We start from the raw sequence: 27,368 nt of genomic DNA on the forward strand, positions 1-27,368 counted from the left end.
GACATTGGGGAGCGTATGTGCTATGGTGATCGCTGTGAATTGTGTAAGACTGTTGAATCACAGACCTGTACCTCTGAAACATATAATACATTATATGTTAAAAAAAAAAAAAAAAGGAAGAAGATAGCAGGATGGGAGAATGAAGTGGGGGAGATCGGAGGGGTAGACGAACCATGAGAGACTATGGACTGTGAGAAACAAAATGAGAGTTCTAGAGGGGAGGGTGTGGGGGGATGGGTTAGCCTGGTGATGGGTATTAAAGAGGGCACGTTCTGCATGGAGCACTGGGTGTTATACGCAAACAATGAATGATGGAACACTACATCAAAAACTAATGATGTAATGTATGGTGATTAACATAACATAAAAAAAACTAATGATGTATGGTTACTAACAAAACATAAAAAAAAAAAAGAAAGAAATAGGCAATTTCTGAAAGATGGTGGAGGAGTAGGGGACCCTATTTCAGCTGGTCCCGGGAATTGAGCTGGATATCTACCAGACCACTCTGAGCACCCATGAAACCAGCCTGAGATGTAAGAAGATCTGGATCTCTACAAACAGAATATCACAGGCAGTTGATTTTGAGATACGAAGCGGAGAGCCGTGATTCTGCAGGCAGCTATCAAAGGATAATCGGCAGGGGGAGGGTGCCTGGCCGTGGGGATCCTACACCGCCGGTGAGTGACAGCCTCACGCGCTGCGGACGGGGCACAGACTCACAGACCGGTAGCTTCGGGAAAGGACTTTAGGGCAGCCCCCAGGGTGGAAAACCAGAGCGGTGGGGTCGTGCATACACGAACTGCAGCCCCCCGGACAGAAACCCGGAGCGAGAGTCGCACGCACGCGAACTGCAGCCTCCGAGATGGAAACCCAGTGCGCCGGGGTCATACTGGTGAACTGCAGCCCCCGGGGTGGAAACCCAGATTGACAGAGTCGTGCGCACGTAAACTGCAGCCTCCGAGACAGAAACCCAGTGCGCTGGGGTCGCGCTGGTGAACTGCAGCCCCTGGGGTGGAAACCCAGAGCAGCGGAGCCCCGCGCCCACGAACTGGGAGCAGCGGGTGGTTTTAGAAGCACAAAGGGCAGAGATGTGCCCCGACTGGAGGCAGGACTGGGGGCGCTGCGGAGGGGCGCACAACCCAGGACACTGCAGTTTATAGCAGCACGGACAGAAATGGAGACGATGTGGCCTAGAGAGCACACTGAAGAACAGACTGCGGTCTCTCTGCTCTGAGGCAGAGGCTTGGAAATGGTCTCTTCTGCTCTGACTCGTGGAAGAGATGTGGAAAGCTGCCAGGGAAAGGCGCCAGAGAACAAAAGCCCCAAAGATTGATTCCCACTGAGTCCATCCCCCACCACAGGGGCACAGGGCAACTCCGCCCAAACAGGGTTGCCTGAGTAACAGCGCGGCAGGCCCCTCCCCTAGAAGACAGGCTGGGAAAACAAGAGGCCAGCAACCCTAAGGTCCCAAGAAAACAGGTGCATCTTGCTTGGGTTCTTGACAATAATTTGGACTCTATACATTCCCTCAAACACCCATCAGCAGAATGACGAGGAGGAGGAGCCCCCAAAACAGAAAAGACTCAGAGATTATGACTTATGCTGCAGATTTACAAATGGATGCAGATATAACCAAGATGTCGGAGATGGAATTCAGGCTAGCAATTGTGAAGATAATGGCTAGAATGGAGAAATCAATTAATGGCAACATAGAGTCTCTAAGGGCAGAAATAAAAGGTGAATTGGCAGAACTTAAAAATGCTATCAATGAGATCCAATCCAATCTAGATAATCTAACAGCTAGGGTAACTGAGACAGAAGAGAGAATAAGCGACCTGGAAGACAATATGATGGATAAAAAGGGAAAAGAGGAGGCCAGGGAAAAACAACTCAGAATCCATGAAAATAGAATCAGAGAAATAAGTGACACCATGAGGCGTTCCAATGTCAGAATAATTGGAATCCCAGAGGGAGTAGAGAGACGGAGAGGACTAGAAGATGTATTTGAGCAAATCGTAGCTGAGAACTTCCCTAATCTGGGGAATGAAAGACACATTCACGTCCTAGAGGCAGAGAGGACCCCTCCCAAGATCAAGGAAAACAGGCCAACACCCCGGCATGTAATAGTAAAACTTGCAAATCTTAGAACCAAGGAAACCATCTTAAGGGCAGTTAGGGGGAAGAGATTCCTTACGTACAGAGGGAGGAACATCACAATAACGTCAGAGCTATCCACAGAGACCTGGCAAACCAGAAAGGCCTGGCAAGACATATTCAGGGTACTAAATGAGAAGAACATGCAGCCAAGAATACTTTATCCAGCAAGGCTTTCATTTAGAATGGATGGAGAGATGCAGAGCTTCCACGACCGGCAGAAGTTGAAAGAATATGTGACCACTAAGCCGGCCCTAGAAGAAATATTAAGGGGGGTTCTATAAAAGGAGAAAGACCCCAAGAGTGATATACAACAGAAATTTACAGGGACAATCTATAAAAACAACGTCTTCACAGGCAACATGATGACAATTAATTCATATCTTTCAATAATCACTCTCAACGTGAATGGCCTAAACGCTCCCATAAAATGGCACAGGGTTGCAGATTGGACAAAAAGACTGGACCCATCCATATGCTGTCTACAAGAGACTCATTTTGAACCTAAAGATACATCCAGACTGAAAGTGAAAGGATGGAGATCCATCTTCCATGCCAGCGGACCTCAATAGAAAGCTGGGGTAGCAATTCTTATATCAGACAAATTAGATTTTAAACTAAAGTCTGTAATAAGAGACACAGAAGGACACTCTATCATTCTTAATGGGTCTATCCAACAAGAAGATCTAACAGTTGTAAATATCTATGCCCCCAACATGGGAGCAGCCATCTACATAAGCCAACTGTTAACCAAAATAAAGAGCCAAATTGACAACAATACGTTAATTGTAGGAGACCTCAATACTCCACTCTCAGCAATGGACAGATCATCTAAACAGAAAATCAACAAGGAAACAAGAGCTTTGAATGATACACTGGGCCAGATGGACCTCATAGATATTTACAGAACATTCCACCCTAAAACAACAGAATACTCATTCTTCTCAAGCGCACATGGAACTTTCTCCAGAATAGACCATATACTGGATCACAAATCAGGTCTCAACTGATATCAAAAGATTGAGATTATTCCCTGCATATCCTCAAACCACAATGCTCTAAAACTGGAACTCAATCACAAGAAAAAATTTGGCAGAAATTCAAACACTAGGAAGCTAAAGACCACTCTGCTCAAGAATGTTTGGGTCAACCAAGAAATCAAAGAAGAACTTAAACAATTCATGGAAATCAATGAGAACGAAAACACATCGGTCCAAAACCTATGGGATACTGCAGAGGCGGTCCTAAGGGGGAAATACATAGCTATCCAAGCCTCACTCAAAAAAATAGAAAAATCCCGAATTCACCAACTAACTCTACACCCTAAAGAACTAGAGAAAAAGTAACAAACGATGCCTAAGCCATGCATTAGAAGAGAAATAATTAAAATTAGAGCAGAAATCAATGAACTAGAAACCAGAAACACAGTAGATCAGATCAACAAAACTAGAAGTTGGTTCTTTGAAAGAATTAATAGGATTGATAAACCACTGGCCAGACTTATCCAGAAGAAAAGAGAAAGGACCCAAATTAATAAAATTATGAATGAAAGGGGAGAGATCACAACTAACACCAAGGAAATAGAAACAAGTATTCGAAATTATTATGAACAACTATATGCCAATAAACTGAGCAATCTGATGAAATGGAGGCCTTCCTGGAAACGTATAAGCTACCAAGACTGAATCAGGAAAACATTGACAACATGAATAGGCCAATAACCCGTAACGAGATTGAAGCAGTGATCAAAAACCTCCCAAAAGGGCGCCTGGGTGGCTCAGTTGGTTAAGCGACTGCCCTCGGCTCAGGTCATGATCCTGGAGTCCCAGGATCGAGTCCCGCATCAGGCTCCTTGCTCGGCAGGGAGTCTGCTTCTCCCTCTGACCCTCCTCCCTTTCATGCTCTCTGTCTCTCATTCTCTCTCTCTCAAATAAATAAATAAAATCTAAAAAAAAAAAAAAAAAAAAAAAAAAAAAAAACCTCCCAAAAAACAAGAGTCCAGGGCCTGATGGATTCCCTGGGAATTCTACCAAACATTTAAAGAAGAAATAATACCTATTCTACTGAAGCTGTTTCCAAAAATAGAAACAGAAGGAAAACTTCCAAACTCTTTCTATGAGGCCAGCATTACCTTGATCCCCAAACCAGGCAAAGACCCCATCAAAAAGGAGAATTTCAGACCAGTATCCCTGATGAATATGGATTCCAAAATCCTCAACAAAATCCTAGCTAATAGGATCCAACAATACATTAAAAGGATCATCCACCACAATCAAGTGGGATTTATCCCAGGATGCAAGGGTGGTTCAACATTCGCAAATCAATCAATGTGATAGAACACATTAATCAGAGGAGGGAGAAGAACCATATGGTCCTCTCAATTGATACAGAAAAAGCATTTGACAAAAGACAGCATCCTTTCCTGATTAAAACTCTCCAGAGTATAGGGATAGAGGGAACATTCTTCAAGCTTATAAAATCCATCTATGAAAAACCCACAGTGAATATCATCCTCAATGTGGAAAAGCTGAGAGCCTTTCCCTTAATATCAGGAACAAGTCAAGGGTGCCCACTCTCTCCACTGTTGTTCAACATAGTACTAGAAGTCCTAGGAATAGCAATCAGAAAACAAAAAGAAATAAAAGGTATTCAAATTGGCAAAGAAGAAGTGAAACTCTCTCTTTTCACAGACGACATGATACTTTATGTGGAAAACCCAAAAGACTCCACCCCCAAATTACTAGAACTCATCCAGCAATTCAGTAATGTGGCAGGATACAATATCAATGCCCAGAAATCAGTTGCTTTCCTATACAGTAACAACGCAAGTGTAGAAAGAGAAATTAGAGAAACGATTCCATTTACAATAGCACGAAAAACCATAAGATACTTCGGAATAAACCTAACCAAAGAGGTAAAGGATCTATACTCTAGGAACTACAAAACACTCATGAGAGAAATTGAAGAAGACACAAAAAGATGGAAAAATATTCCATGCTGATGGATCAGAAGAATAAACATTGTTAAAATGTCTATGCTACCCGGAGCAATCTATACCTTCAATGCCATCCCAATCAAAATTCCAATGACATTTTTCAAAGTGCTGGAACAAACATTCCTGAAATTTGTATGGAATCAGAAAAGACCCCGAATCGCCAAGGAGATGTTGAAAAAGAAAAACAATTCTGGGGGCATCACGTTGCCTGATTTCAAGCTATATTACAAATCTGTGATCACCAAGACAGCATGGTACTGGCACAAAAACAGACATACAGACCAATGGAACAGAATAGAGAACCCAGATATGGACCCTCAACTCTATGGTCAAATAATCTTTGACAAAGCAGGAAAAAACATGCAATGGAAAAAAGACAGTCTCTTCAATAAATGGTGCTGGGAAAATTGGACAGCCACATGCAGAAGAATGAAACTCGACCATTCTCTAACAGCATTCACAAAGATAAACTCAAAGTGGATGAAAGACCTCAATGTGAGACAGGAATCCATCAAAATCCTAGAGGAGAACATAGGCAGTAACCTCTTTGACATCGGCCACAGCAACTTCTTTCAAGATACATCTCCAAAAGCTAGTGAAACAAAAGCAAAAATGAACTTTTGGGACTTCATCAAGATAAACAGCTTCTGCACAGCAAAAGGAAACAGTCAACAAAACAAAGAGGCATCCCATAGAATGGGAGAAGATATTTGCAAATGACACTACAGATAAAGGGCTGGTATCCAAGATCTATAAAGAACTTCTCAAACTCAACACCCAAAAAACAAATAATCAAGTCAAAAAGTGGGCAGAAGAGATGAACAGACACTTCTCTGAAGAAAACATACAAATGGCTAACAGACGCATGAAAAAATGTTCATCATCATTAGCCATCAGGGAAATCCAAATCAAAACCACACTGAGATACCACCTTACACCAGTTAGAATGACAAAAATGGACAGGGAAAGAAACAACAAATGTTGGAGAGGTTGTGGAGAAAGGGGAACCCTCTTACACTGTTGGTGGGAATGCAAGTTGGTACAGCCACTTTGGAAAACAGTGTGGAGGTTCCTCAAAAATTTAAAAATAGAGCTACCCTATGACCCAGCAATTGCACTACTGGGTATTTACCCCAAAGACACAGATGTAGTGAAAAGAATGGCCATATGCACCCCAATGTTCATAGCAGCAATGTCCGCAATAGCCAAACTATTGGAAAGAGCCGAGATGCCCTTCAACAGATGAATGGATAAAGAAGATGTGGTCCATATATACAATGGAATATTACTCAGCCATCAGAAAAGATGAATACCCAACTTTTACATTAACATGGATGGGACTGGAGGAGATTATGCTACGTGAAATAAGTCAAGCAGAGAAAGTCAATTATCATATGGTTTCACTTATTTGTGGAAAATAAGGAATAACATGGAGGACATTAGGAGAAGGAAGGGAAAAATGGGCAGGGGGAATTGGAGGGAGAGTTGAACCGTGAGAGACTATGGACCTGAGAAACAAACAGGGTTTTAGAGGGGAGAGGGGAGGGGGGATTGGTTAGCCTGGTGATGGGTATTAAGGAGGGCACGTACTGCATGGAGCACTGGGTGTTATACAAAAACAATGGATCGTGTATCACTACATCAAAAACTAATGATGTATTGTATGGTGACTAACATAATAAAATTAAAAAGAAAAAGAAAAAAGAAGAAAATGCAATTTCCATGCTGTATATAAAAAAAAAAGAAATAAATAAATTTATTTTTCATGGATCATTCATTTATTTTTTAAAGTTTTTATTTAAATTCCAGTTAGTTAACATACAATGTAATATCAGTTTCAGGTGTACAATATATTCAACAGTTTCATACAACACCGGGTGCTCATCACAGCAAGAGCACTCCTTTTTTAAACTAGTTAATAATATAATTGGTTTTGCAAAATTTCTGTGAAACTAACCAGTGTAAGGTTTAATAATTTGTGGAGTCATCTGGGGCTTCTGTCTCATTTATTTCCAAGAATATCAGAAAAATCCTAGTAGAGTAGTAAATTAGTATATTTGTGTGCAGGTACATAATGAACCATTCAGTGTTTTCAGTGGTTGACAAATGGTCATGTATACTTCTCATATTTTCCTATTTTTACTCTATTTTCACAGCTCAGTGTAAACTAAAACCTTGGTTTCATATGAATAAAAAAATTGTCCCTTCCTCTTGAAATGTGACAAGGAAGAAAATATTGGGAATAATTCTACCATCTCATCCTCAAGAGCCAGTAGGAATTCTACCACCAGTAAGCATTTTGTCCTGAAGATACTGACACTTCTCTTAAGACACTACAACACTCCTATTACAGGATGGATCATTAACTGTGATGACTAGTCTCCATGAGTAAATAATATGGGTTAATGTGTCCCAGGGTGAAATAATCTGGAGTGCTCAGTGTCTGCCACATATGTCAGGATCAAGATTTTTTTTAAAAAAGAAATGTGTCTGGATCTTCGATTCTCACTGGAGTCTGAACAAAATGAGTGACAAAGTCACTTCTGTGGACTGAGGTCCAGCACAAGAGATCATGTTAGGCAAAAATGTGGAGGGGAGGTTCAGTTTGGTCAGCTGGTATAACTAATAGGGACTATAGTAATTGAATTCTACCCTGATTGCATATATTAAGAATAATGAATTATATAAAGATCTTTCAATTTCTGATTTAGGAATGACATGGCAACTCTTTTGAGTGTTTGGCTGGCAGCCTCCATACATTCATAGTAACCAGACCCTGAAGAACCAGCATGTGAGGAGAGAGACCAGTGGTAAATGGTTATGCCTATCTTTGAGCCATTCACACATTTTTCTTACATGCCAAAATCTTTAGAGTGAGGAGCAATTGACTGAGATCGACTAGGTAATCAAGGTAAAGGATGAGTCTTTATTTATTTATCTCTTAAGTAAAAGAAATATGGAAATTGAAGAGTAGTTTCTATTTGTCAAAATGTTTTAAAGGATGTTTTAATTTCCTTGCTGATGAGGTCACAAGAATTAGAATACTATTTTACCCCTGTCACCCAAGCAGAAATGTTCTAGACATTTGAGCTATGGACTCAAGTAGATGCTGCACTAAAATTTTTAATTATGAAATGATTGCATTTTCAGTTCTTGGTGTTTTAGGTAGATTTTATTGCCCAATATTCACATTTTGTTAGTGGGTTTCATAGTTAGTGTTGAAGGAGAGATCCTAGTTTTAAGCCCGATGCTGATGGAGGCCGTTTTGGGAAACTTTGAGACCAAGGTCTTGTGACCTTCAATGCTGCCCTGTTTCAAGTAGTGAACATAATTTTTCTTGTTATATAGAGAGTCAAGTGAATATCTATGGTTTATTTTTTACGACTTGTTATTAGTAAACTTTCAATTATGGTGTTTTTGTTTGTCAACTTTCTTAATTTCCCAGTATATTTTGTAGATTTTAAGTGATATTGGAATTGGATGAAATTTCTACCACTGCTCCAATGAACTACTGATTTTGTCATTGTTACCAGTTCTCTTCTGTGGGAATAATCAGAACAGTGCACTCCAGAGGTAACTTTGCAATTTTTAATAAAATTTATTATTTATTATTATTTAGGTTATTTCTATTATTTATTTTTGGCAAATAAGATTACACATGATTTTGAAGAGTCTCTTAATCCAGACAATTTGAAGCCTTTATATTCTGGGTTATCTGAGACACTGTGTACTTTCCCTCCAGGATTTATATGCTTCCTCTTTTAAATTATATCAGAAGGGCCTACTTGAAAAATAGTATTATGATATACTTATGCATAGTAAACCTCTTATGTTGTGAATGATACAGATGGACATGTATACTTCCCATCTTTCCATAATTTTATTCTATGCTAACTTGAACATGGACACAGAACTTGGTTTCATATAAAAGCTTTTATTTCTTCCCTTTGAGACATGAAATGAAGGAAAGTTTTGGGAAGAATTATGCATCCTATCCTCAAGGGCCAGTGGGAATTTTCATGCTGGTAAGTTTTTTTTCCTGAAGATACTGACATTCTCTCAGGGAATTTTAACTCTACTGGTAAGATTTTGGCTAAGCTAGTCAGTCATGAGGCTGGGTCCTTGACTGTGGTGGCTAGCCTCCATAACTGAATAGTATGGTTCACTGTGTCCTAGGGAGACAGAATCCTGAGTGTTCAGTATCTGACATATATCTCAGGATTAAAATCCCTTTTGCAAACGTGCTTAGATCAATGATGGCTTCACAAATGGGTCTTGTTGAAATCTGAACAAGATGAGTGACAAAATAACTTCTATAAGGTGAGATCCAGCACAGGGACCATGATACTAGGCAAAAAATGTGAAAGAGAATTCAATTTGGTCACCAATGGTACCAAATAAAAAGGACTATGGCATTGGAAAACTAGCATACTAACAAATGCTAGAGAAAATGAATGGTACAGAGGCTGTAAATAACCACTGTGGAATGACATAGCTACTCTGAGGGCTTGACTGATAGCTTTCATAAACCCACATTAAGCAGACTGTGGAAAACCAGCACATGAGTAGTGAACACTGTGGGAAATGGCTGTGCCTAGTCTTGAGCCATTTACACCATCTCCTCAGTCCCAGTCATTTGTCAGTTAGAAATAAGTTATTCAGGGGCGCCTGGGTGGTTCAGTCGTTAAGCGTCTGCCTTCAGCTCAGGTCATGGTCCCAGGGTCCTGGGATCGAGCCCCGCACCGGGCTCCCTGCTCAGTGGAGAGCCTGCTTCTCCCTCTCCCACTCCCCCTGTTTATGTTCCCTCTCTCACTGTGTCTCTCTCTGTCAAATAAATAAATAAATAAAATCTTAAAAAAAAGAAAGAAAGAAGTTATTCATTTTTTTGCTTGTTATTTATCTCTTAAATACAAGAAATATGGGAGAATTGAAGAGTAAGTAGATCATATTTATTAGGTAATCTTACTATGTTTTAATTTGCTTGCTAGCCCAGTTTCAAGATTAGAATTATTTTTTCTTTTTCTCCTCACTCAGGGAGAAATTTTCTAGATATTTGATGATGGATTAAATTAGATATTTCATTAAACATTTTAACATGAAATGATTAAATTTCCAATTCTTGGAATTTCATGTTGATATCATTGCTTAACATTCATATTCCATCAGTGGGTTTATGTGTATAAATATAAGTTATAATTTTAGTGAGTAATGCTTGGGGGGTGGGCTTTGGGTCAACTTTGAGACCAAGGTTTTAGAAAATTTGATTTTCTATACTACTTTCTTTCTGAGGAAAAAGCATAATTTTTCTAGTTATGTAGATGGTCAAGGGAACATCTTTGTTTGATTCCTTAATTATCTGTTATCAGTAAACATTCAACTGGGAAGGTTTTGTTTCACAACTTTTTATATTTCCTTTGTGTTTTTGTGGAATGGAAGTGATTTTTTGAGTTGCATGAATACTCATCACCATAGCAAAGAAGTGCTGATTTTGTGATTTTTATCTGTTCCTTTTCTCTGAGATGGCACAAAACCATACACTCCAAGGGTAATAACCAATTTAAAATAAATTACTTTTATGGCTTATATTTTTAATATTTTTCTGTAGTCAAGTAGATAATTGGTTTTGTGAAGTATCTGTTAATCCGGACAATGTGCGTTATTAATTATCTGGTGACCTGTCAAATATTTTGTCTCTTTTATTTCCAGGATTTTTATGACTTCTCTCTTTGAATAATAACAGAAACATCCTAATAAAGTAATATGAGTTCACTTGATATGAAGGTATATTATAATCCCTTCTGTGTTGTGCATGTTTGACAAATGGACATCACATATTTCCATATTTTAGTCTATTTGCACAGGTTGATATGAACCACTATCTGGGTCTCATATGAATTGATTCCTTCTTCTTGATAGAATTTCAGGAGGGGGTGGGGGCTGGGTGGCTCAGTTAAGTGTCTGCCTTCAGCTCAGGTCATGATCCCAGAGTCCTGGGATCCATCTAGCCCCACATTAGGCTCCCTGCTCAGTGGGGAGTCTGCTTCTCCTTCTCCCTCTGCCTCTCCCCCCACTACTCTTTCTCTCACTCACTCTCTGTCAAATAAATAAATAAAATCTTTTTTAAAAACAGAGAATTTCAGTAGGAATTCTAACATTAGTAAGCATTTTGTCCTGAAAAAACTGGCATTCCTCTTAGGATACTCTAACATTCATATGACAGTGAAATTCTGACTGTACTAATCAGTTGTGAGGCTGAGTCATTGACTATGATGACTAGTCTCCATGATTAAATAGTATGGGTCAGTGCATCCCAGGGGGACAGAATCTGGAATGCTTAGTGTCTGTCACATATCTTAGGATCAATATCCCTTTTATAAATGTGACTAGACCAATGATGAATTCAAAAAATGGATATCATTGGAATATGAAAAAAAATGAGTGACAGAAACACTTCTGTGAGCTGAGGTCTGCCAAAGGACCATATGAGGCAAAAAATATGGATAAAGTTCAGTTAGTCAGATAGTAGTACCAGCCAGGTCTGTGGTATTTGAAACCTAAACTTATTGCATACGTTAAGAAAAATGAATTGTGCAGAGATCTATAAATATCTGATTTAGAAGTGACATGGTAACTCTGAGTGCTTGGCTAGCAGCATCCATACAGTCATAATAATCAGGCACTGGGGAACCAGCACATAAGTAATGAGACTGATGAGTCACATTTTTGTCTACCGTTAAGCCATTCACATGATTTCCTTAGATGCTGCAATCTTGTGAGTGAGGCATAGTCCATTGAGGTCAATTAGATAGTTCAAAAGATATTATAATTCATGAGTTACCAATAATTTTTTAGATAAAGGAAACGTAATAGAAGCTGAAAAATGGTTTGTATTTGTGGGAATATCTCAGAGAGTGTTTTAATTTGCTTGTTAATCCAGTCACAATAATTCGTAGTGTTTTTTTCTTGTCACTCAAAGAGAAATTTTCTAGATATTTGAATGATGGATTCAAGTATGTACTGCATTAAATATTTTTTTAGAAGAGAGGGGGTAGGGAGATGGGGTAGCCAGGTGATGGGTATTAAGGAGGGCATGTGTTGTGATGAGCACTTGGTGTTATACACAACTAATGAATCATTGAACACTACATCAAAAACTAATGATGTACTATATGTTGGCTAACTGAACTAAATAAATAAATTATATATATATATATATATATATATATATATATATATATATATTTGTAACTGTGAAATTATTGCCAATTATATCCAAATCTTGGAATTTTATTGGTTGATGTTGATATTCCTTCAGTCTATTTCATTTCTGTTTAAAGGAAGATCCTAGTTTTAATGAATGATGCTAAGAGTTCTTTGGAGAAACTTTGACTACATCTTAAAACAAAATTACTTTCTATACCATTCTATTTCATGGAACAAGGGTACTTTTTTTCTTGTCATATAGCTGGTCATTGAATGTATATAATTAATGCTTGTAAGCTTTTATCAATAAACATTGAATTTGAAAAATTTTCTTCCTTGGCTCCTCTGACTGTCCCTGTGGTTTGTAGGTTGGAAGTAAGATCACAGTTGCATGGAATTCTTGCCACTTCACCAAAGAATACCTGATTTTGTCACTTTTACCAACTCCCTTACCTGAGAAGAAACAATGATGCACTGTCAAGGTAATATCTATTTTTTTAATAAAATTTTCCTGGGTTATTTTTATCATTTAAGTAATCATGAATTAATTAATGTTGTATAGAATCTGTCAATTTAAACAGTGTGAGGCTTTAGTAATATAGTGATTCTTCAAGACTTCTGTTTTTTTCCAGAATTTTTGCACTTTCTCAGTCTTTCTGTTGATGCCTCATATAGGAATTAGGCACAGAAATGATGGCAAGGTAATTTCTCACCAGTGTGTCAGTGTTCATACCAATAAGTGTGCTTACCCAAATGCCACTAGTACTTAGCAGTGTATCCTTATGAGCACCACCCTAAAAATAGAATGAGAAGTATTTTAATTAAGAGGGCTCACTGTCTGACTTTTCTGTATACTCTCAACCCCTCTAGTTACATGTCATATTTATTGTGCCTATGTGAGCCCTGCATGCATTGCTGTGACCACAATGTGGAATTAGGTGTAGCGTAACCCTATGTATCCTCTGCAAATTGCCATGTTCCTGAGCTCAGGCAGATTAAGTGATTTTTAAACAATGGTGCTTTATTCCTCTATAATGGCTTTTTGTGATTTCCGCCTCTCCAAATCACTGGATCATTTTTGAGTATAAAATAATTCTGAGGTTGAATTGCCAGAAATATATGTGCATTGTTGTGATTGAAATTTTCACCAGGCCAACATTTTCCTGGAACTTTAAGCATACTCTGGTTGCTCATTTAATTTGTCTGGCAGAAAATGTTGGACAAAATTTGCTCTGATGGAGGCTAGAAATTAACACTATTAATATTGTTGGAATAACATTGGAAACATCCTAGGAGAACTGTATATTAGATTATTTAATAAGAAGTGCATTATTGAACCCTCCCATATTGTGCCTCTGGCAGACCAATGAACATATTTATTTCTCATCTTTCTACATTTTTACTGTATTCCCACAGGTCAACAAGGATAGAGCTCAGGTGTCATACGAAAATGTTTATCCCTTACCCTTGAGCTAGGACACAAAGGAAGGGCCCATCCTCAAGGGCCAGTAGGAATTCTCAATAATTTTCAGTTAGCATTTGTCCCTAAAATATTGATCTTTCTTTTAAGAATTATGTAATATTCCAGTTACCATAAGACAGTCAATGATAGTCAGCTAGGAAACCTGAATCATTAATGTAGGGGCTGGTCTCCATGACTGAATAGGATAGATAACTGTGTTCCAGAGAGATGAACTCCAGAGTGCTCAGTTTCTTTCATTTTCTGAGGTACATAGTACCCTATTTTAGGAACTTGTGTGTATCAGTGATGACTATAATTGACGTCATTGAAAAATCTGAACAAAATAAGTTACACAATCACTTCTGTGAAACTGAGGTCCAGCCAGATATCCATCATAAACAAAATATGTACCAGGGGGAGATCCAGGTTTTCATTTTGTGGTACCAGCAAGAACCGCAGTATTAGAAAACTAAGCAGCTGAATTCTTAAGATGGTGGAGCAGTAGAGGGATTCTATGCTTGCCCCATCCTTCAAACACAGCTAGATAGATATCAAACCATTCTGAACACCCAATAAATCCATATGGGGACTGAGAGAACAAATTGCACATCTAGAGGGAGAAAAATGGCCACATTGTGGAAGGTAGGAGCTGTGGAGAGTTGATTTGGGGGAGAAGAGAATTGCAGATGCTACAGAGGGCATAGAGCCCTGATCATACAGAGAGGAGAGAGAGAGAGAAAGAGAGGAAGAAAGAGTGAAATCAGTATGCAGGGAATTGCACAAGAAAAACTCTTCCCAAAAACCATTGACTGAGAAAAGGAGAGGGGCTGATTGTCACAAGATTTTACAAGCAGTGGAGCTGAAAGTCTGAAGTTTTAGAAGTCCATGCCATCACCAGGGTCATGCCTGGCAAGCTTAGCAATGCTACTGTGGGGAAGGAGGACAGAGGCCCAGGAGCAGACGGCATCCAAGGATCTCCTGGGTCACACCAAAAGAGGCAGTTCCCCTTGTTGGAGTGCATTTAGGAAATATGGCACTGCCTCTCAGGACAAAAATGATGGCAGGCACTGTTAAGCAGCAGCAGAGGCATCTGCTGAAGGCAGCTAACCTGGAAGCCAGATTTTGGCTGTGCTTTACCATAAACTCTGAGCCCCTGCATGGTCATGCAACTACTTTTCTGGGACAAATGGCACCAGCCACAGCACAGCAAGACCCTAACTCAGAGGATCAGTGTGTGTCTGAGCTGTGCTGGGTCCCTAGAATTTGGAGTTTTGAAACCCAGCCATACCCCTGAGATAAAACACAGGAGCACTGTGCTGCCAGGCAGACAGATGGCTCAGACACAGACAGGGTGAAAGCAGGGTTCTGATGGAAACCAGGACACAAGAGGGGAAATTGTTTGGTCTTCCATGAGGGCTCCCTGAACAGCTGCAGGTGTGAACTCCCCTCTCTGGGTACAAGAGAGTGGGGTGACACCATTTTCCCCCAAACCCATCAGCACGACAGATTTCAGTGAGCAGCACAGCACCGCCAGTGGAGGCTGGAGCTACTTAAACCAATGCCCACCTCATGTGCCCTGTGGGTACATCTTTTTTTTAATTTTCTAATTTTTATTTTATTTTTTAGAGAGAGAGGATGTGGCGGGGGGCAGAGGAAGGAGGAGAGAGAGAATCTTAAGCAGGCTCCACATCCAGCTAAGAGCCTGATGCAGGGCTTGATCTCATGACCCTGAGATCATGACCTGAGCCAAAATCAAGAGTCAGTTGCTTAACCAGCTAAGCCACCAAGGTGCCCCTGCAGGTGAATCTTTACTAGGTCAAGTCTGCCTAAGAATTAGCAGAGTAAGTCCCCCCCCCACACACACATACACACACCAACTTAAAGTGCTGCAAATCTTCAGCTATAAGGTAAAATGGATCTAGCCTTTTCTAACAAGCAGACCAAAACATACCTAGTTAAAACTCAGCACACATTGGACCAGGTCCAAACACACCCCACTGAAGGCAAGGAGAAACTCTGCAGAGGATCGATCTGAGGGAAAGAGCAGCCAAACACAACAGCAGAATGTGCACGGCATACACACACACACACAAAAAAACTTCCTGAAGCACCAGGCCCTAGACAGATATGACCTCTTCTTAATATAGCCATTACTCTAAGGAGCAGGAAAGGCAACATGTTTCCTTAACACACAGAAGACAGAGGTCTAGGAAAAATGCCAGGTGGAGGAATTTATCCCAAAAGAAAGAACAAGAAGAGGTCACAGCCAGTGATCTAATCAAAACATATGTAATTAATATACCTGAATGATAATTTATTTTTTTAATTTTTTTTTATTATGTTATGTTAGTCACCATACAGTACATCTTTAGTTTTTGATGTAGTGTTCCATGATAATTTAAAAGAGCAATCATAAGGATAGTAGCTGGGATTGAGAAAGACAAGGGGAGTCCCTACTGCAGAGATAAAGGAAATAAAAACTAGTCAGGCCAAAATAAAAAAAAAAAATGCTATAACTGAGATGCAAAACCAACTGGATGTATTGACAAGGATGGGAGAAGCAGAGAAATTAATCAGTGATATAAAAGTTAAAATTATGGGGGGGAAATGAAGCTAAAAGAAAGAAAATAAGAAAAATATTGGATCATGAATGTGGACTTAGGGAACTCGGTGAGTCCATAAAGAGTAATAACATTCATATCACTGGAGTCCCAGAAGAGGGAAAAAAGGGGGCAGAAGGTTTATTTGAGCAAATTATAGCTGAAAACTTCCCTAATCTGGGGACAGAAATAGACATGCAAATCCAGGAGGCGCAGAGAACTCCCATCAAATTCAACAAAGCCAGCCAACACCAAGACAAATCACAGTAAAATTGGCAAAGTACACAGAAAAGAAAATAATCCTGAGCGCAGCAAGGGAAAAAAAGTCCTTAACCTACAAGGGAAGACAAGTAAGGTTTGCAGCAGATCTCACCACAGAAACCTGGCAGACCAGAGGAGAGTGGCATGATATATTCAGTGAACTGAATGGGAAAAATATGCAACCAAGAATACTTTATCCAGCAAGGGTGACATTCAGAATAGAAGGAGAGATAGACTCTTAGCTATAGAGAATGAACTGAGGGTTGCTGGAGGGAAGGTGTGGGGATGGGCTAAATGGGTAATGGGCATTAAGGAAGGCACTTGTAATGAGCACTGAGTATTATATGTAAGTGATGAATCACTGGATTCTACTCCTGAAACTAATACTACACTATGTGTTAACCAACTTGAATTTAAATACGAACTTGGAGAGAAAAAAAGAATATAAAGAAAAAGAATAAGGAGAGGTAAAGAGTTTCCCAGACAAATAAAAACTAAAGGAGTTCAGGACCACTAAACCAGCCATGCAAGAAATATTAAAGGGGACCCTTTGAGTTGGAAAGAAAGACCAAAAGCAACAAAGACTAGAAAGGAACAGAGAAAATCAACACCAGCATTACAGTTAATACAATGGCACTAAATACATGTCTATCATGAATGTAAATGGACTAAATACTCCAATCAAAACACATAGGGTATCTGAATGGATAAAAAGATCAGACTCATCTATATATTGCTTACAAGAGACCCACTTTAGACCTAAAGAAACTTCCAGATTGAAACCATCTATCATGCTAATGGACATTAAAAGAAAGCCAGAGTAGCTAAATTTATATTAGACAAACTAGATTTTAAACCAAAGAATGTAACAAGAGATGAAGAAGGGCACTATATCATAATTAAGGGGTCTATCCAACAAGAAGATCTAACAATTGTAAATATTAATGCCCCCAACTTAGGAGCAGCCAAATATATAAATCAATTACATGAAGAAACTCATTGACTTAATACAGTAATACTAGGGGAATTTAACACCCCACTTACAGCAATGGGCAGATCATCTAAACAGAATATCAACAATGAAACAATGGCTTTGGATGACACACTGGACCAGATGTACTTAACAGATATATTCAGAATATGTCATCCGAAAGCAGCAGAATACATATTCTTTCCTAGTTCACATGGGACATTCTCCAGAATAGATCACATACTGGGTCAAGTAAAAAAAAGATGTATAAGTACAAAAAGATTGAGATCATAACATGCATATTTTCAGACCACAATGCTATGAAACTTGAATTCAACCACAAGAAAAAATTTGGAAAGACACAAATAAATGGAGGTTAAAGAATATCCTACTAAAGAATGAATGGGTTAACCAGGAGATTAAAGAAGTAATAAAAAAAAATAGGGGCACCTGGGTGGCTCAGTAGGTTAAGTGGCTGCCTTTGGCGCAGGCCATGATCCCAGACTCCTGGGATTGAGACACGCATCAGGCTCCCTGCTTAGTGGGGACCCTGCTTCTCCCTCTCCCACTCCCCCTGCTTGTGTTCCCTCTCTCACTGTCTCTCTTTGTCAAATAAATAAAATCTTTAAAAAAATACAGAGAAGCAAATGAAAATGAAAACATGAAGGTCCAAAGCCTTTGGAAAGCATCAAAGGCACTCATAAGAGGGAAGTATATAGCAATACAGGCCTACCTCAAGAATCAATAAAAATCTCAAATACACAACCTAACCTTACAACTAAGGGAACTAGGAAAGGAAGAGCAAATAAAACATAAAGGCAACAGAAGAAGGGAAACAATATAGATTAGAACAGAAATAAATGACATATAACAAACAGCAACAACCAAAAAACAGTAGAATAGATCAACAAAACTAAGATCTTGGTCTTTGAAAGAATTAATAAAATTGATAAACCCCTAGCCACTTATCAAAAAGAAAAGAGAAAGGAACCAAATAAATAAAATCATTAATGAAGGAGAGATCATAACTAACACCACAGAAAGAGAAACAATGTAAGAGAATATTATGAAAAATTATATGCCAATAAACTAAGCAATCTGGAAGAAATGAATAGATTGTTAGAAATGTGCAAACTACCAAAACTGAAACAGGAAGAAATAGAAAATTTGAACAGACCCATAACCAGCAAAAAATTGAAACAATAATCAAAAATTTTCCAACAAACAAAAGTCCAGGAGCAGTCGGCTTCCCGGGGGCGGGGGGGCGGATGATAGAATTAGACATTTAAAAATAAGTTAATACCTTTTCTTCTCAAACTGTTCCAAAAAATAAAATGGAAGGGAAACTTCCAAACTCATTCTATGGGGCCAGCATTACCTCCAAAACCTTACAAAGACCGCACTAAAAAGGAGAATTACAGACCAATATCCCTGATGAACATGGATTCAAAAATTCTCATTGAGATATGAGCAAATCAAAGCTAACAGTACATTAAAAGAATTATTCATCATGATCAAGTGAGATTTATTCCTGTGCTGCAGGGGTGGTTCAGTATTTGCAAATCAATCAACGTGATACACCACATGAATAAAAGAAAGAATAAGAAACTTATGATCCTCTCAATAGATGCAGAAAAAGCATTTGACAAAATATAGCATCCATTCTTTTTTAAATTTAATTTAATTTAATTATGTTATGTTAGTCACCATTTCAAGCTATATTACACAGCAGTGATCACCAAGACAGCATGATACTGGCACAAAAACAGACATATAGACTAATGGAACAGAATAGAGAGCCCAGATATGGACCTTCAACTCTATGGTCAAATAATCTTTGACAAAGCAGGAAAAAATATGCAATGGAAAAAAGACAGTCTCTTCAATAAATGGTGCTGGGAAAATTGGACAGTTATACACAGAAGAATGAAACTTGACTGTTCTCTAACACCATACACAAAGATAAACTCAAAATGGATGAAAGACCTCAACATGAGACAGGAATCCATCAAAATCCTAGAGGAGAACATAGACAGTAACCTTTTTGACATTGGCTACAGCAACTTCTTTCAAGATACATCTCCAAAGGCTAGTGAAACAAAAGCAAAAATGAACTTATAGCATCTATTTTTGATTAAAACCATTAACAAAGTAGGGATAGAGGTAACATACCTCAACATCATAAAGGTCATATATGAAAGAACCACAGCTAATATCCTCACGGGGGAAAACTGAGAGCTTTGCTTCTAAGGTCAGGTAGAAGAGAGAGATGTCCTATCTATTTAACATAGTACTGGAAGTCCTGGCCTCAACAAAAAGACAACAAAAAGAAATAAGGCATACTAATTAGTAAGGGAAAAGTCAAACTTTCACTATTCGCAGAGGACATGATATTCTATGTAGAAAACTTGAAAGACTCCATCAAAAAATTGTGAGAACTTATACAAAAATTCAGCTAAGTCACAGGATATAAAATCAATGCACAGAAATCAGTTGCATTTCTATACAGCAATAATGAAGCAACAGAAATAGAACTCAAGGAATCAATCCCATTTACAATTACACCAAAAACCGTAAGATACCTAGGAATAAACCTAACCAAAGAGGTACTCTGTAAACTATATAACTCATATGAAAGCAATTGAAGAGAACACAAAGAAATGGAAAAACATTCCATACTTATGGATTGGAAGAATAAATATTGTTAAAATGTCTATACTACCCAAAGCAATCTACACATTTAATGCAATCCCTATCAAAATACCACCAGCATTTTTCACAGAACAAGAACAAAAAATCCTAAAATTTGTATGGAACCACAGAAAGACCCTAAGGAGCCAAAGCAATCTTGAAAAAGAAAAACAAAGCTGGAGGCATCACAATTCCAGACTTGAAGTTATATTACAAAGCTGTAGTCATCAAGATAGTATGGTGCAGACACAAAAACAGACACATAGATCAATGGAACAGAATAGAAAACCCAGAAATGGATCCACACCTGTATGATCAACTAATCTTCAACAAAGCAGGAAAGGATATCCAATGGAAAAAACAGTCTATTGGATAAATGTTGTTGGGAAAACTGGACAGCAGCATGCAGAACAATGAAATTGGACCACTTTCTTACACCATAAACAAAAATAAATTTAAAATGGTTGAAAGACCTAAATGTGAGACAGGAAACCATCAAGATCCTTGAGGAGATCACACGCAGCAACCTCTTTGACCTCGGCCGTAGCAAATTCTTGATAGACATGCCTTGAGAGAAAAGTAAAAATGAACTATTGGGACTTCATCAAAATAAAAAGCTTCTGCACAGCAAATGGAACAATCAGCAAATGTAAAAAGCAGCTTGTGGAATGGGAGAAGATATTCACAAATGACATATCGGATAAAGAATTTATCAAACTCAACACCCATAAAACAAATAATCCAGTCAGGAAATGGGCCAAAGACATGAATAGATACTTTTCCAAAGAAGGTGTCAAGATGGCCAACAGATACATGAAAAGATGTTCAACATCACTCAGCATCAGGGGAATACAAATCAAAACCACTATGAGATATCACCTCATACCTGTCAGAATGGCTAAAATTAACAGCATAGGAAATAACAAATGTCAGCAAAGATACAGAGAAAAGGGAAGCCTCTTACACATCCATGGTAGGAATGCAAACTGGTGCAGTCCCTTTGAAAAACTGTCCAAAATGTTCAAAATGGAACTACCCTATGACCCTCCAATTGCACTGCTAAGTATTCACCCAAAGAATGCAAAAATACTAGTTTGGAGGACATGCCCCCGATGTTTATAGCAGCATTATAAACAATAGCCAAATCATGGGAAGAGCCCCAATGATTTGGTGTATATACACAATGGAATATTACTCAGCCATCAAAAAAATGAAATCTTGCCATTTGCAACAACATGAATGGAGCTAGTGAAATGCTGAGCAAAATAAATCATAGAAAGACAAATACCATGTGATTTCACTCATATATGGAATTTAAAAAACAAAAGAGATGAACATAGGGGAAGGGAAAAAAAAAGGAAGCCAACCATAAGAGACTTTTTAAATTTTAAATTCAATTATCTGAAATATAGAATATCATTAGCTTCAGATGTAGTGTTCAATGATTCACCACTTGTGTATAACACCCAGCGCTCATCACATCACGTGCCCACCTTAATGCCCATCACCCAATTACCCCATCCCCCCACCCATCTCCCCTCAAGCAATCCTCAGTTTGTTTCCTATAGTTAAGAGTCTCCCATGGTTTCTCTCCCACTCTGATGACTTCCCATTCAGTTTTCCCTCCCTTCCCATATAATCCTCTGTGCTGTTTCTTATATTCCACGTATGAGTGAAACCATATGATAATCATCTTTCTCAGACTGACGTACTTCACTCAGCATAATACCCCCAATTCCATCCACGTCAGTGTAAATGGTAACTACTCATTCTTTCTGATGACTAATATTGCATTGTATATATACACACCATATCTTCTTTATCCATTCATCTGTGGATGGACATCTCAGCTCTTTCCATAGTTTGGCTATTGTGGACATTGCTACTGTAAATATTGGGGTTCAGGTGCCCCTTTGGATCACTGCATTTATATCTTTGGGGTAAATACCTAGTAGTGCAGGGGGGCGGAGCAAGATGGCGGAGGAGTAGGAGACCTGGATTTCGTCTCCTCTCAGGAATTCAGCTGGATAGGGATCAAACCATTCTGAACACCTACAAACTCAACAGGAGATCGAAGAAAAGAATAGCAACAACTCTCTGAACAGAAAAGTGACCACTTTCTGGAAGGTAGGACGTGCGGAGAAGTGAATCCGAGGCGGTATTCGGGAGGATAGACGGCGGGGGAGGGGCCTCCCTCGGCCGCTTCTGGCAAGTGATAGAGCCGCGGAGCACAAAATCGGAACTTTTAGAAGTCTGCTCCGCTGAGGGATGTCACTCTGGTGGCGAAGTGGGGGGTAGAACCCTCGTGGGACAGTGTGGTCTCAGGACCCTCGGGGTCACAGAAAGACCGGGGGTGCCTGAGTGCAGCAGAGCTCCCAGGTATCGGAGCAGGGAAGCCGGCTGCAGAGACGGAGCCCAGGCGCGGACTCTCAGCTCAGGGTTGCTATAAACCGTGATCCGCGGCACAGTCGGGCCACTGCTCCTCCAGCAGGGACCCAACAAGCGGCAGATCCGGGGAGACTCACCTTCTTCCCCCGGGAGAAGAGGTGCGGGAGTGCAGCGCGGGGATCTGCTGGGTTTGGAGACTCCACCCGGGGTCGGGTGCAAGATAGAAAGGCGCGGTCACAGGCTGGGTGAGCACGGAGTGCGGCCGGAGACCGGGGAGACGGGAGTGACTGACTGCTTTTCTCTGGGGGCTCGCTGAGGAGCGGGACCCCGAGTTCTCGGCTCCTCTGGGGCGGAGACTGGGAGGCCACCATTTTCACTCTCCGCCTCCAAAGCAGTACGGAAAGCTTGCAGGGAACAAAAGCTCTGGAGAGCAAACCCGAGCAGATTACTTAGCCCAGACCGTCAAGGGCGGGGCAATTCTGCCTCCGGCAAAGACATTTGGGAACCACGGCAACAGGCCCTCCCCCAGAAGATCAGTGAGAACAGCCAGCCAAGACCAGGTTTACCGATCGGTGAGAACGGCAGAACTCCAGCGCTAGGGGAATACTGCACATAGAATTCATGGCTTTTTTACCATGATTCTTTAGTCTTTCAAAGAAAATTATTTTTTTTAACTGTCTTTTTTTCTTTTTTCTTTTTTTCTTTTTTTTTGAATTTTTCTTTTTCCCTTTTTCAACCAACATCTTATCAATCCCTTTTTAAAAAAAAAAAACATTTTTATTTTTCATTTTTAAAGTCATATTCTATCCCTTCATAGTAGTTACCCGTATTTTTGGCATATATATATAAGTTGTTCTCTCTTTAAAATCTTGAGATAGTTTCTTCTAACAGATCAAAATATACTCTAAATCTCTAGTGTATGGTTTTTTTCTACTCCCCTGCCTGATCACATGCTCTCCCTTTTTTCTTTCTTTCTTTTTTTTTTTAATCCTCTTCTTTCTTTTTTCAAACAACTTATCAAATCCTTTTTTAAAATTTTTTATAATTTCCATCTTTACAGTCATATTCCATCCCTTCATTATATCAACCATTATTTTTGTACATATATAAGTTTTTCTTTCTTTAAAATTTTGGGAGGGACTTTCTTTTAACAGACCAAAATACACCCCAAATCTAGTGTGTGGCACTGATCTATAAACCACCCTGATCATATTTGATCACATTCTGTTTTTGTTTTGTTTTGTTTTGTTCTGCCTTTGTTTGTTTTTATCTTTATCTTTATCTTTTTCTTTTTTCTTTTTTTTCTTTCTTTTTCTTTTTTCTCTCTTTCCCTTTCTTTTCCCACTGCTTCAGGTCTTTTCTGATCTGTTTAGAGTATATTTTCTGGGGACGTTGTTACCCTGCTAGCATTTTGTTCTCTCATTAATCTATTCTCCTCTGCACAAAATGACAAGACGGAAAAAATCACCTCAACAAAAAGAACAAGAGGTAGTACCGACTGCCAGGGACCTACTCAATACGGACATTAGTACGATGTCGGATCTAGAGTTCAGAATCATCACTTTAAAGATACTAGCTGGGCTTGAAAAAAGCATGGAAGTTATTAGAGAAACCCTTTCTGGAGAAGTAAAAGAACTAAAATCTAACCAACTTGAAATCAAAAAGGCTATTAATGAGGTGCAATCAAATATGGGGGCGATAACTGCTAGGATAAATGAGGCAGAAGAAAGAATCAGTGAGATAGAAGACCAAATGATGGAAAATAAAGAAGCTGAGAAAAAGAGAGATAAACAACTACTGGATCACGAGGGCAGAATTCGAGAGATAAACGATACCATAAGACGAAACAACATTAGAATAATTGGGATCCCAGAAGAAGAAGAAAGAGAGAGAGGGGAAGAAGGTATAATGGAGCAAATTATAGCAGAGAACTTCCCTAATTTGGGGAAGGAAACAGGCATCAAAATCCAGGAAGCACAGAGAACCCCTCTCAAAATCAATAAAAATAGGTCAACACCCCGACATCTAATAGTAAAACTTACGAGTCTCAGAGACAAAGAGAAAATCTTGAAAGCAGCCCGGGAGAAGAGATATGTAACCTACAATGGTAGAAACATTAGATTGGCAACAGACTTATCCACAGAGACCTGGCAGGCCAGAAAGGACTGGCAGGACATATTCAGAGCACTAAATGAGAAAAATATGCAGCCAAGAATACTATATCCAGCTAGGCTGTCATTGAAAATTGAAGGAGAGATAAAAAGCTTCCAGGACAAACAAAAACTAAAGGAATTTGCAAACACGAAACCAGCCCTACAAGAAATATTGAAAGGGGTCCTCTAAGCAAAGAGAGAGCCTAAAAGCAACATAGACCAGAAAGGAACACAAACAATATACAGTAACAGTCACTTTACAGGCAATACAATGGCACTAAATTCGTATCTTTCAATAGTTACCCTGAATGTAAATGGGCTAAATGCCCCAATCAAAAGACACAGGCTATCAGATTGGATTAAAAAACAAGACCCATCGATATGCTGTCTGCAAGAGACTCATTTTAGACCCAAAGACACCCCCAGATTGAAAGTGAGGGGGTGGAAAACCATTTACCATGCCAATGGACACCAAAAGAAAGCTGGGGTGGCAATCCTTATATCAGACAAATTAGATTTTAAACCAAAGACTGTAATAAGAGATGAGGAAGGACACTGTATCCTACTTAAAGGGTCTATCCAACAAGAAGATCTAACAATTGTAAATATCAATGCCCCTAACATGGGAGCAGCCAATTATATAAGGCAATTAATAACAAAAGCAAAGAAACACATTGACAACAATACAATAATAGTGGGGGACTTTAACACCCCCCTCACTGAAATGGACATATCGTCTAAGCAAAAGATCAACAAGGAAATAAAGACTTTAAATGACACACTGGACCAAATGGACTTCACAGACATATTCAGAAGATTCCATCCCAAAGCAACGGAATACACATTCTTCTCTAGTGCCCATGGAACATTCTCCAGAATAGATCACATCCTAGGTCATAAATCAGGTCTCAACCAGTACCAGAAGATTGGGATCATCCCCTGCCTATTTTCAGACCACAATGCTTTGAAACTAGAACTCAATCACAAGAGGAAAGTCGGAAAGAACTCAAATACATGGAGGCTAAAGAGCATCCTACTGAAGAATGAATGGGTCAACCAGGAAATTAAAGAAGAATTAAAAAAATTCATGGAAACCAATGAAAATGAAAACACAACTATTCAAAATCTTTGGGATACAGCAAAGGCAGTCCTAAGAGGAAAGTATATAGCAATACAAGCCTTTATCAAGAAACAAGAAAGGTCTCAAGTACACAACCTAACCCTACACCTAAAGGAGCTGGAGAAAGAACAGCAAATAAAGCCTAAACCCAGCAGGAGAAGAGAAATAATAAAGATCAGAGCAGAAATCAATGAAATAGAAACCAAAACAACAGTAGAACAGATCAACGAAACTAGGAGCTAGTTCTTTGAAAGAATTAACAAGATTGATAAGCCCCTGGCCAGACTTATCAAAAAGAAAAGAGAAAAGACCCAAATCAACAAAACCGTGAATGAAAGAGGAGAGATCACAACCAACACCAAAGAAATACAAACAATTATAAGAACATATTATGAGCAACTCTATGCCAGCAAATTAGATAACCTGGAAGTAATGGATGCATTCCTAGAGATGTATCAACTACCAAAACTGAACCATGAAGAAATAGAAAACCTGAACAGACCTATAACCACTAAGGAAATAGAAGCAGTCATCAAAAATCTCCCCAAACACAAAAGCCCAGGGCCAGATGGCTTCCCAGGGGAATTCTACCAAACATTTCAAGAAGAATTAATACCTATCCTTCTGAAACTGTTCCAAAAAATAGAAATGGAAGGAAAACTTCCAAACTCGTTTTATGAGGCCAGCATTACCTTGATCCCAAAACCAGACAAAGACCCCATCAAAAAGGAGAATTACAGACCAATATCCCTGATGAACATGGATGCAAAAATTCTCACCAAAATACTAGCCAATAGGATCCAACAGTACATTAAAAGGATTATTCACCACGACCAAGTCGGATTTATCCCTGGGCTGCAAGGTGGGTTCAACATCCGCAAATCAATCAACGTGATACAATACATTAACAAAAGAAAGAACAAGAATCATATGATCCTCTCAATAGATGCAGAAAAAGCATTTGACAAAGTACAGCATCCTTTCTTGATCAAAACTCTTCAGAGTATAGGGGTAGAGGGTACATACCTCAATATCATAAAAGCCATCTATGAAAAACCTACAGCGAATATCATTATGGGCAAAAACTGAGAGCTTTCCCCCTAAGGTCAGGAACGCGGCAGGGATGTCCACTATCACCACTGCTATTCAACATAGTATTGGAAGTCCTAGCCACAGCAATCAGACAACAAAAAGAAATCAAAGGCATCCAAATCGGCAAAGAAGTCAAACTCTCACTCTTTGCAGATGATATGATACTTTATGTGGAAAACCCCAAAGACTCCACCCCAAAACTGCTAGAACTCATACAGGAATTCAGTAAAGTGGCAGGATATAAAATCAATGCACAGAAGTCACTGGCATTCCTAT

The 27,368-nt window shown here is 39.2% G+C and overlaps 1 long non-coding RNA gene and 1 other non-coding gene across 5 annotated transcripts in view; both read left to right on the top strand.

The window, feature by feature from the left end:
- LOC116626184 overlaps positions 1-27,368 on the top strand; it is a 51,206-nt gene that overhangs the window by 6,544 nt on the left and 17,294 nt on the right. The window contains exons 2-7 of one of the 4 annotated variants that reach the window (XR_004298198.1): positions 7,309-7,442; positions 7,864-8,063; positions 8,598-8,725; positions 9,105-9,177; positions 10,859-10,933; positions 12,724-12,837. This is a non-coding gene — a long non-coding RNA (uncharacterized LOC116626184). Of the gene's footprint in view, positions 1-7,308; positions 7,443-7,863; positions 8,726-9,104; positions 9,178-10,858; positions 10,934-12,723; positions 12,838-27,368 lie in introns of all 4 variants that reach the window. The other 3 variants (XR_004298197.1, XR_004298195.1, XR_004298196.1) reach the window with 3 other exon arrangements.
- Positions 11,538-11,621, top strand: LOC116626219. The gene has a single exon (XR_004298211.1). It is a non-coding gene; the product is annotated as a small nucleolar RNA SNORD116 (small nucleolar RNA).

Source organism: Phoca vitulina, unplaced genomic scaffold (assembly GCF_004348235.1).
Source record: "Phoca vitulina isolate PV1807 unplaced genomic scaffold, GSC_HSeal_1.0 scaffold84, whole genome shotgun sequence".
Lineage (NCBI taxonomy): Eukaryota > Metazoa > Chordata > Mammalia > Carnivora > Phocidae > Phoca > Phoca vitulina.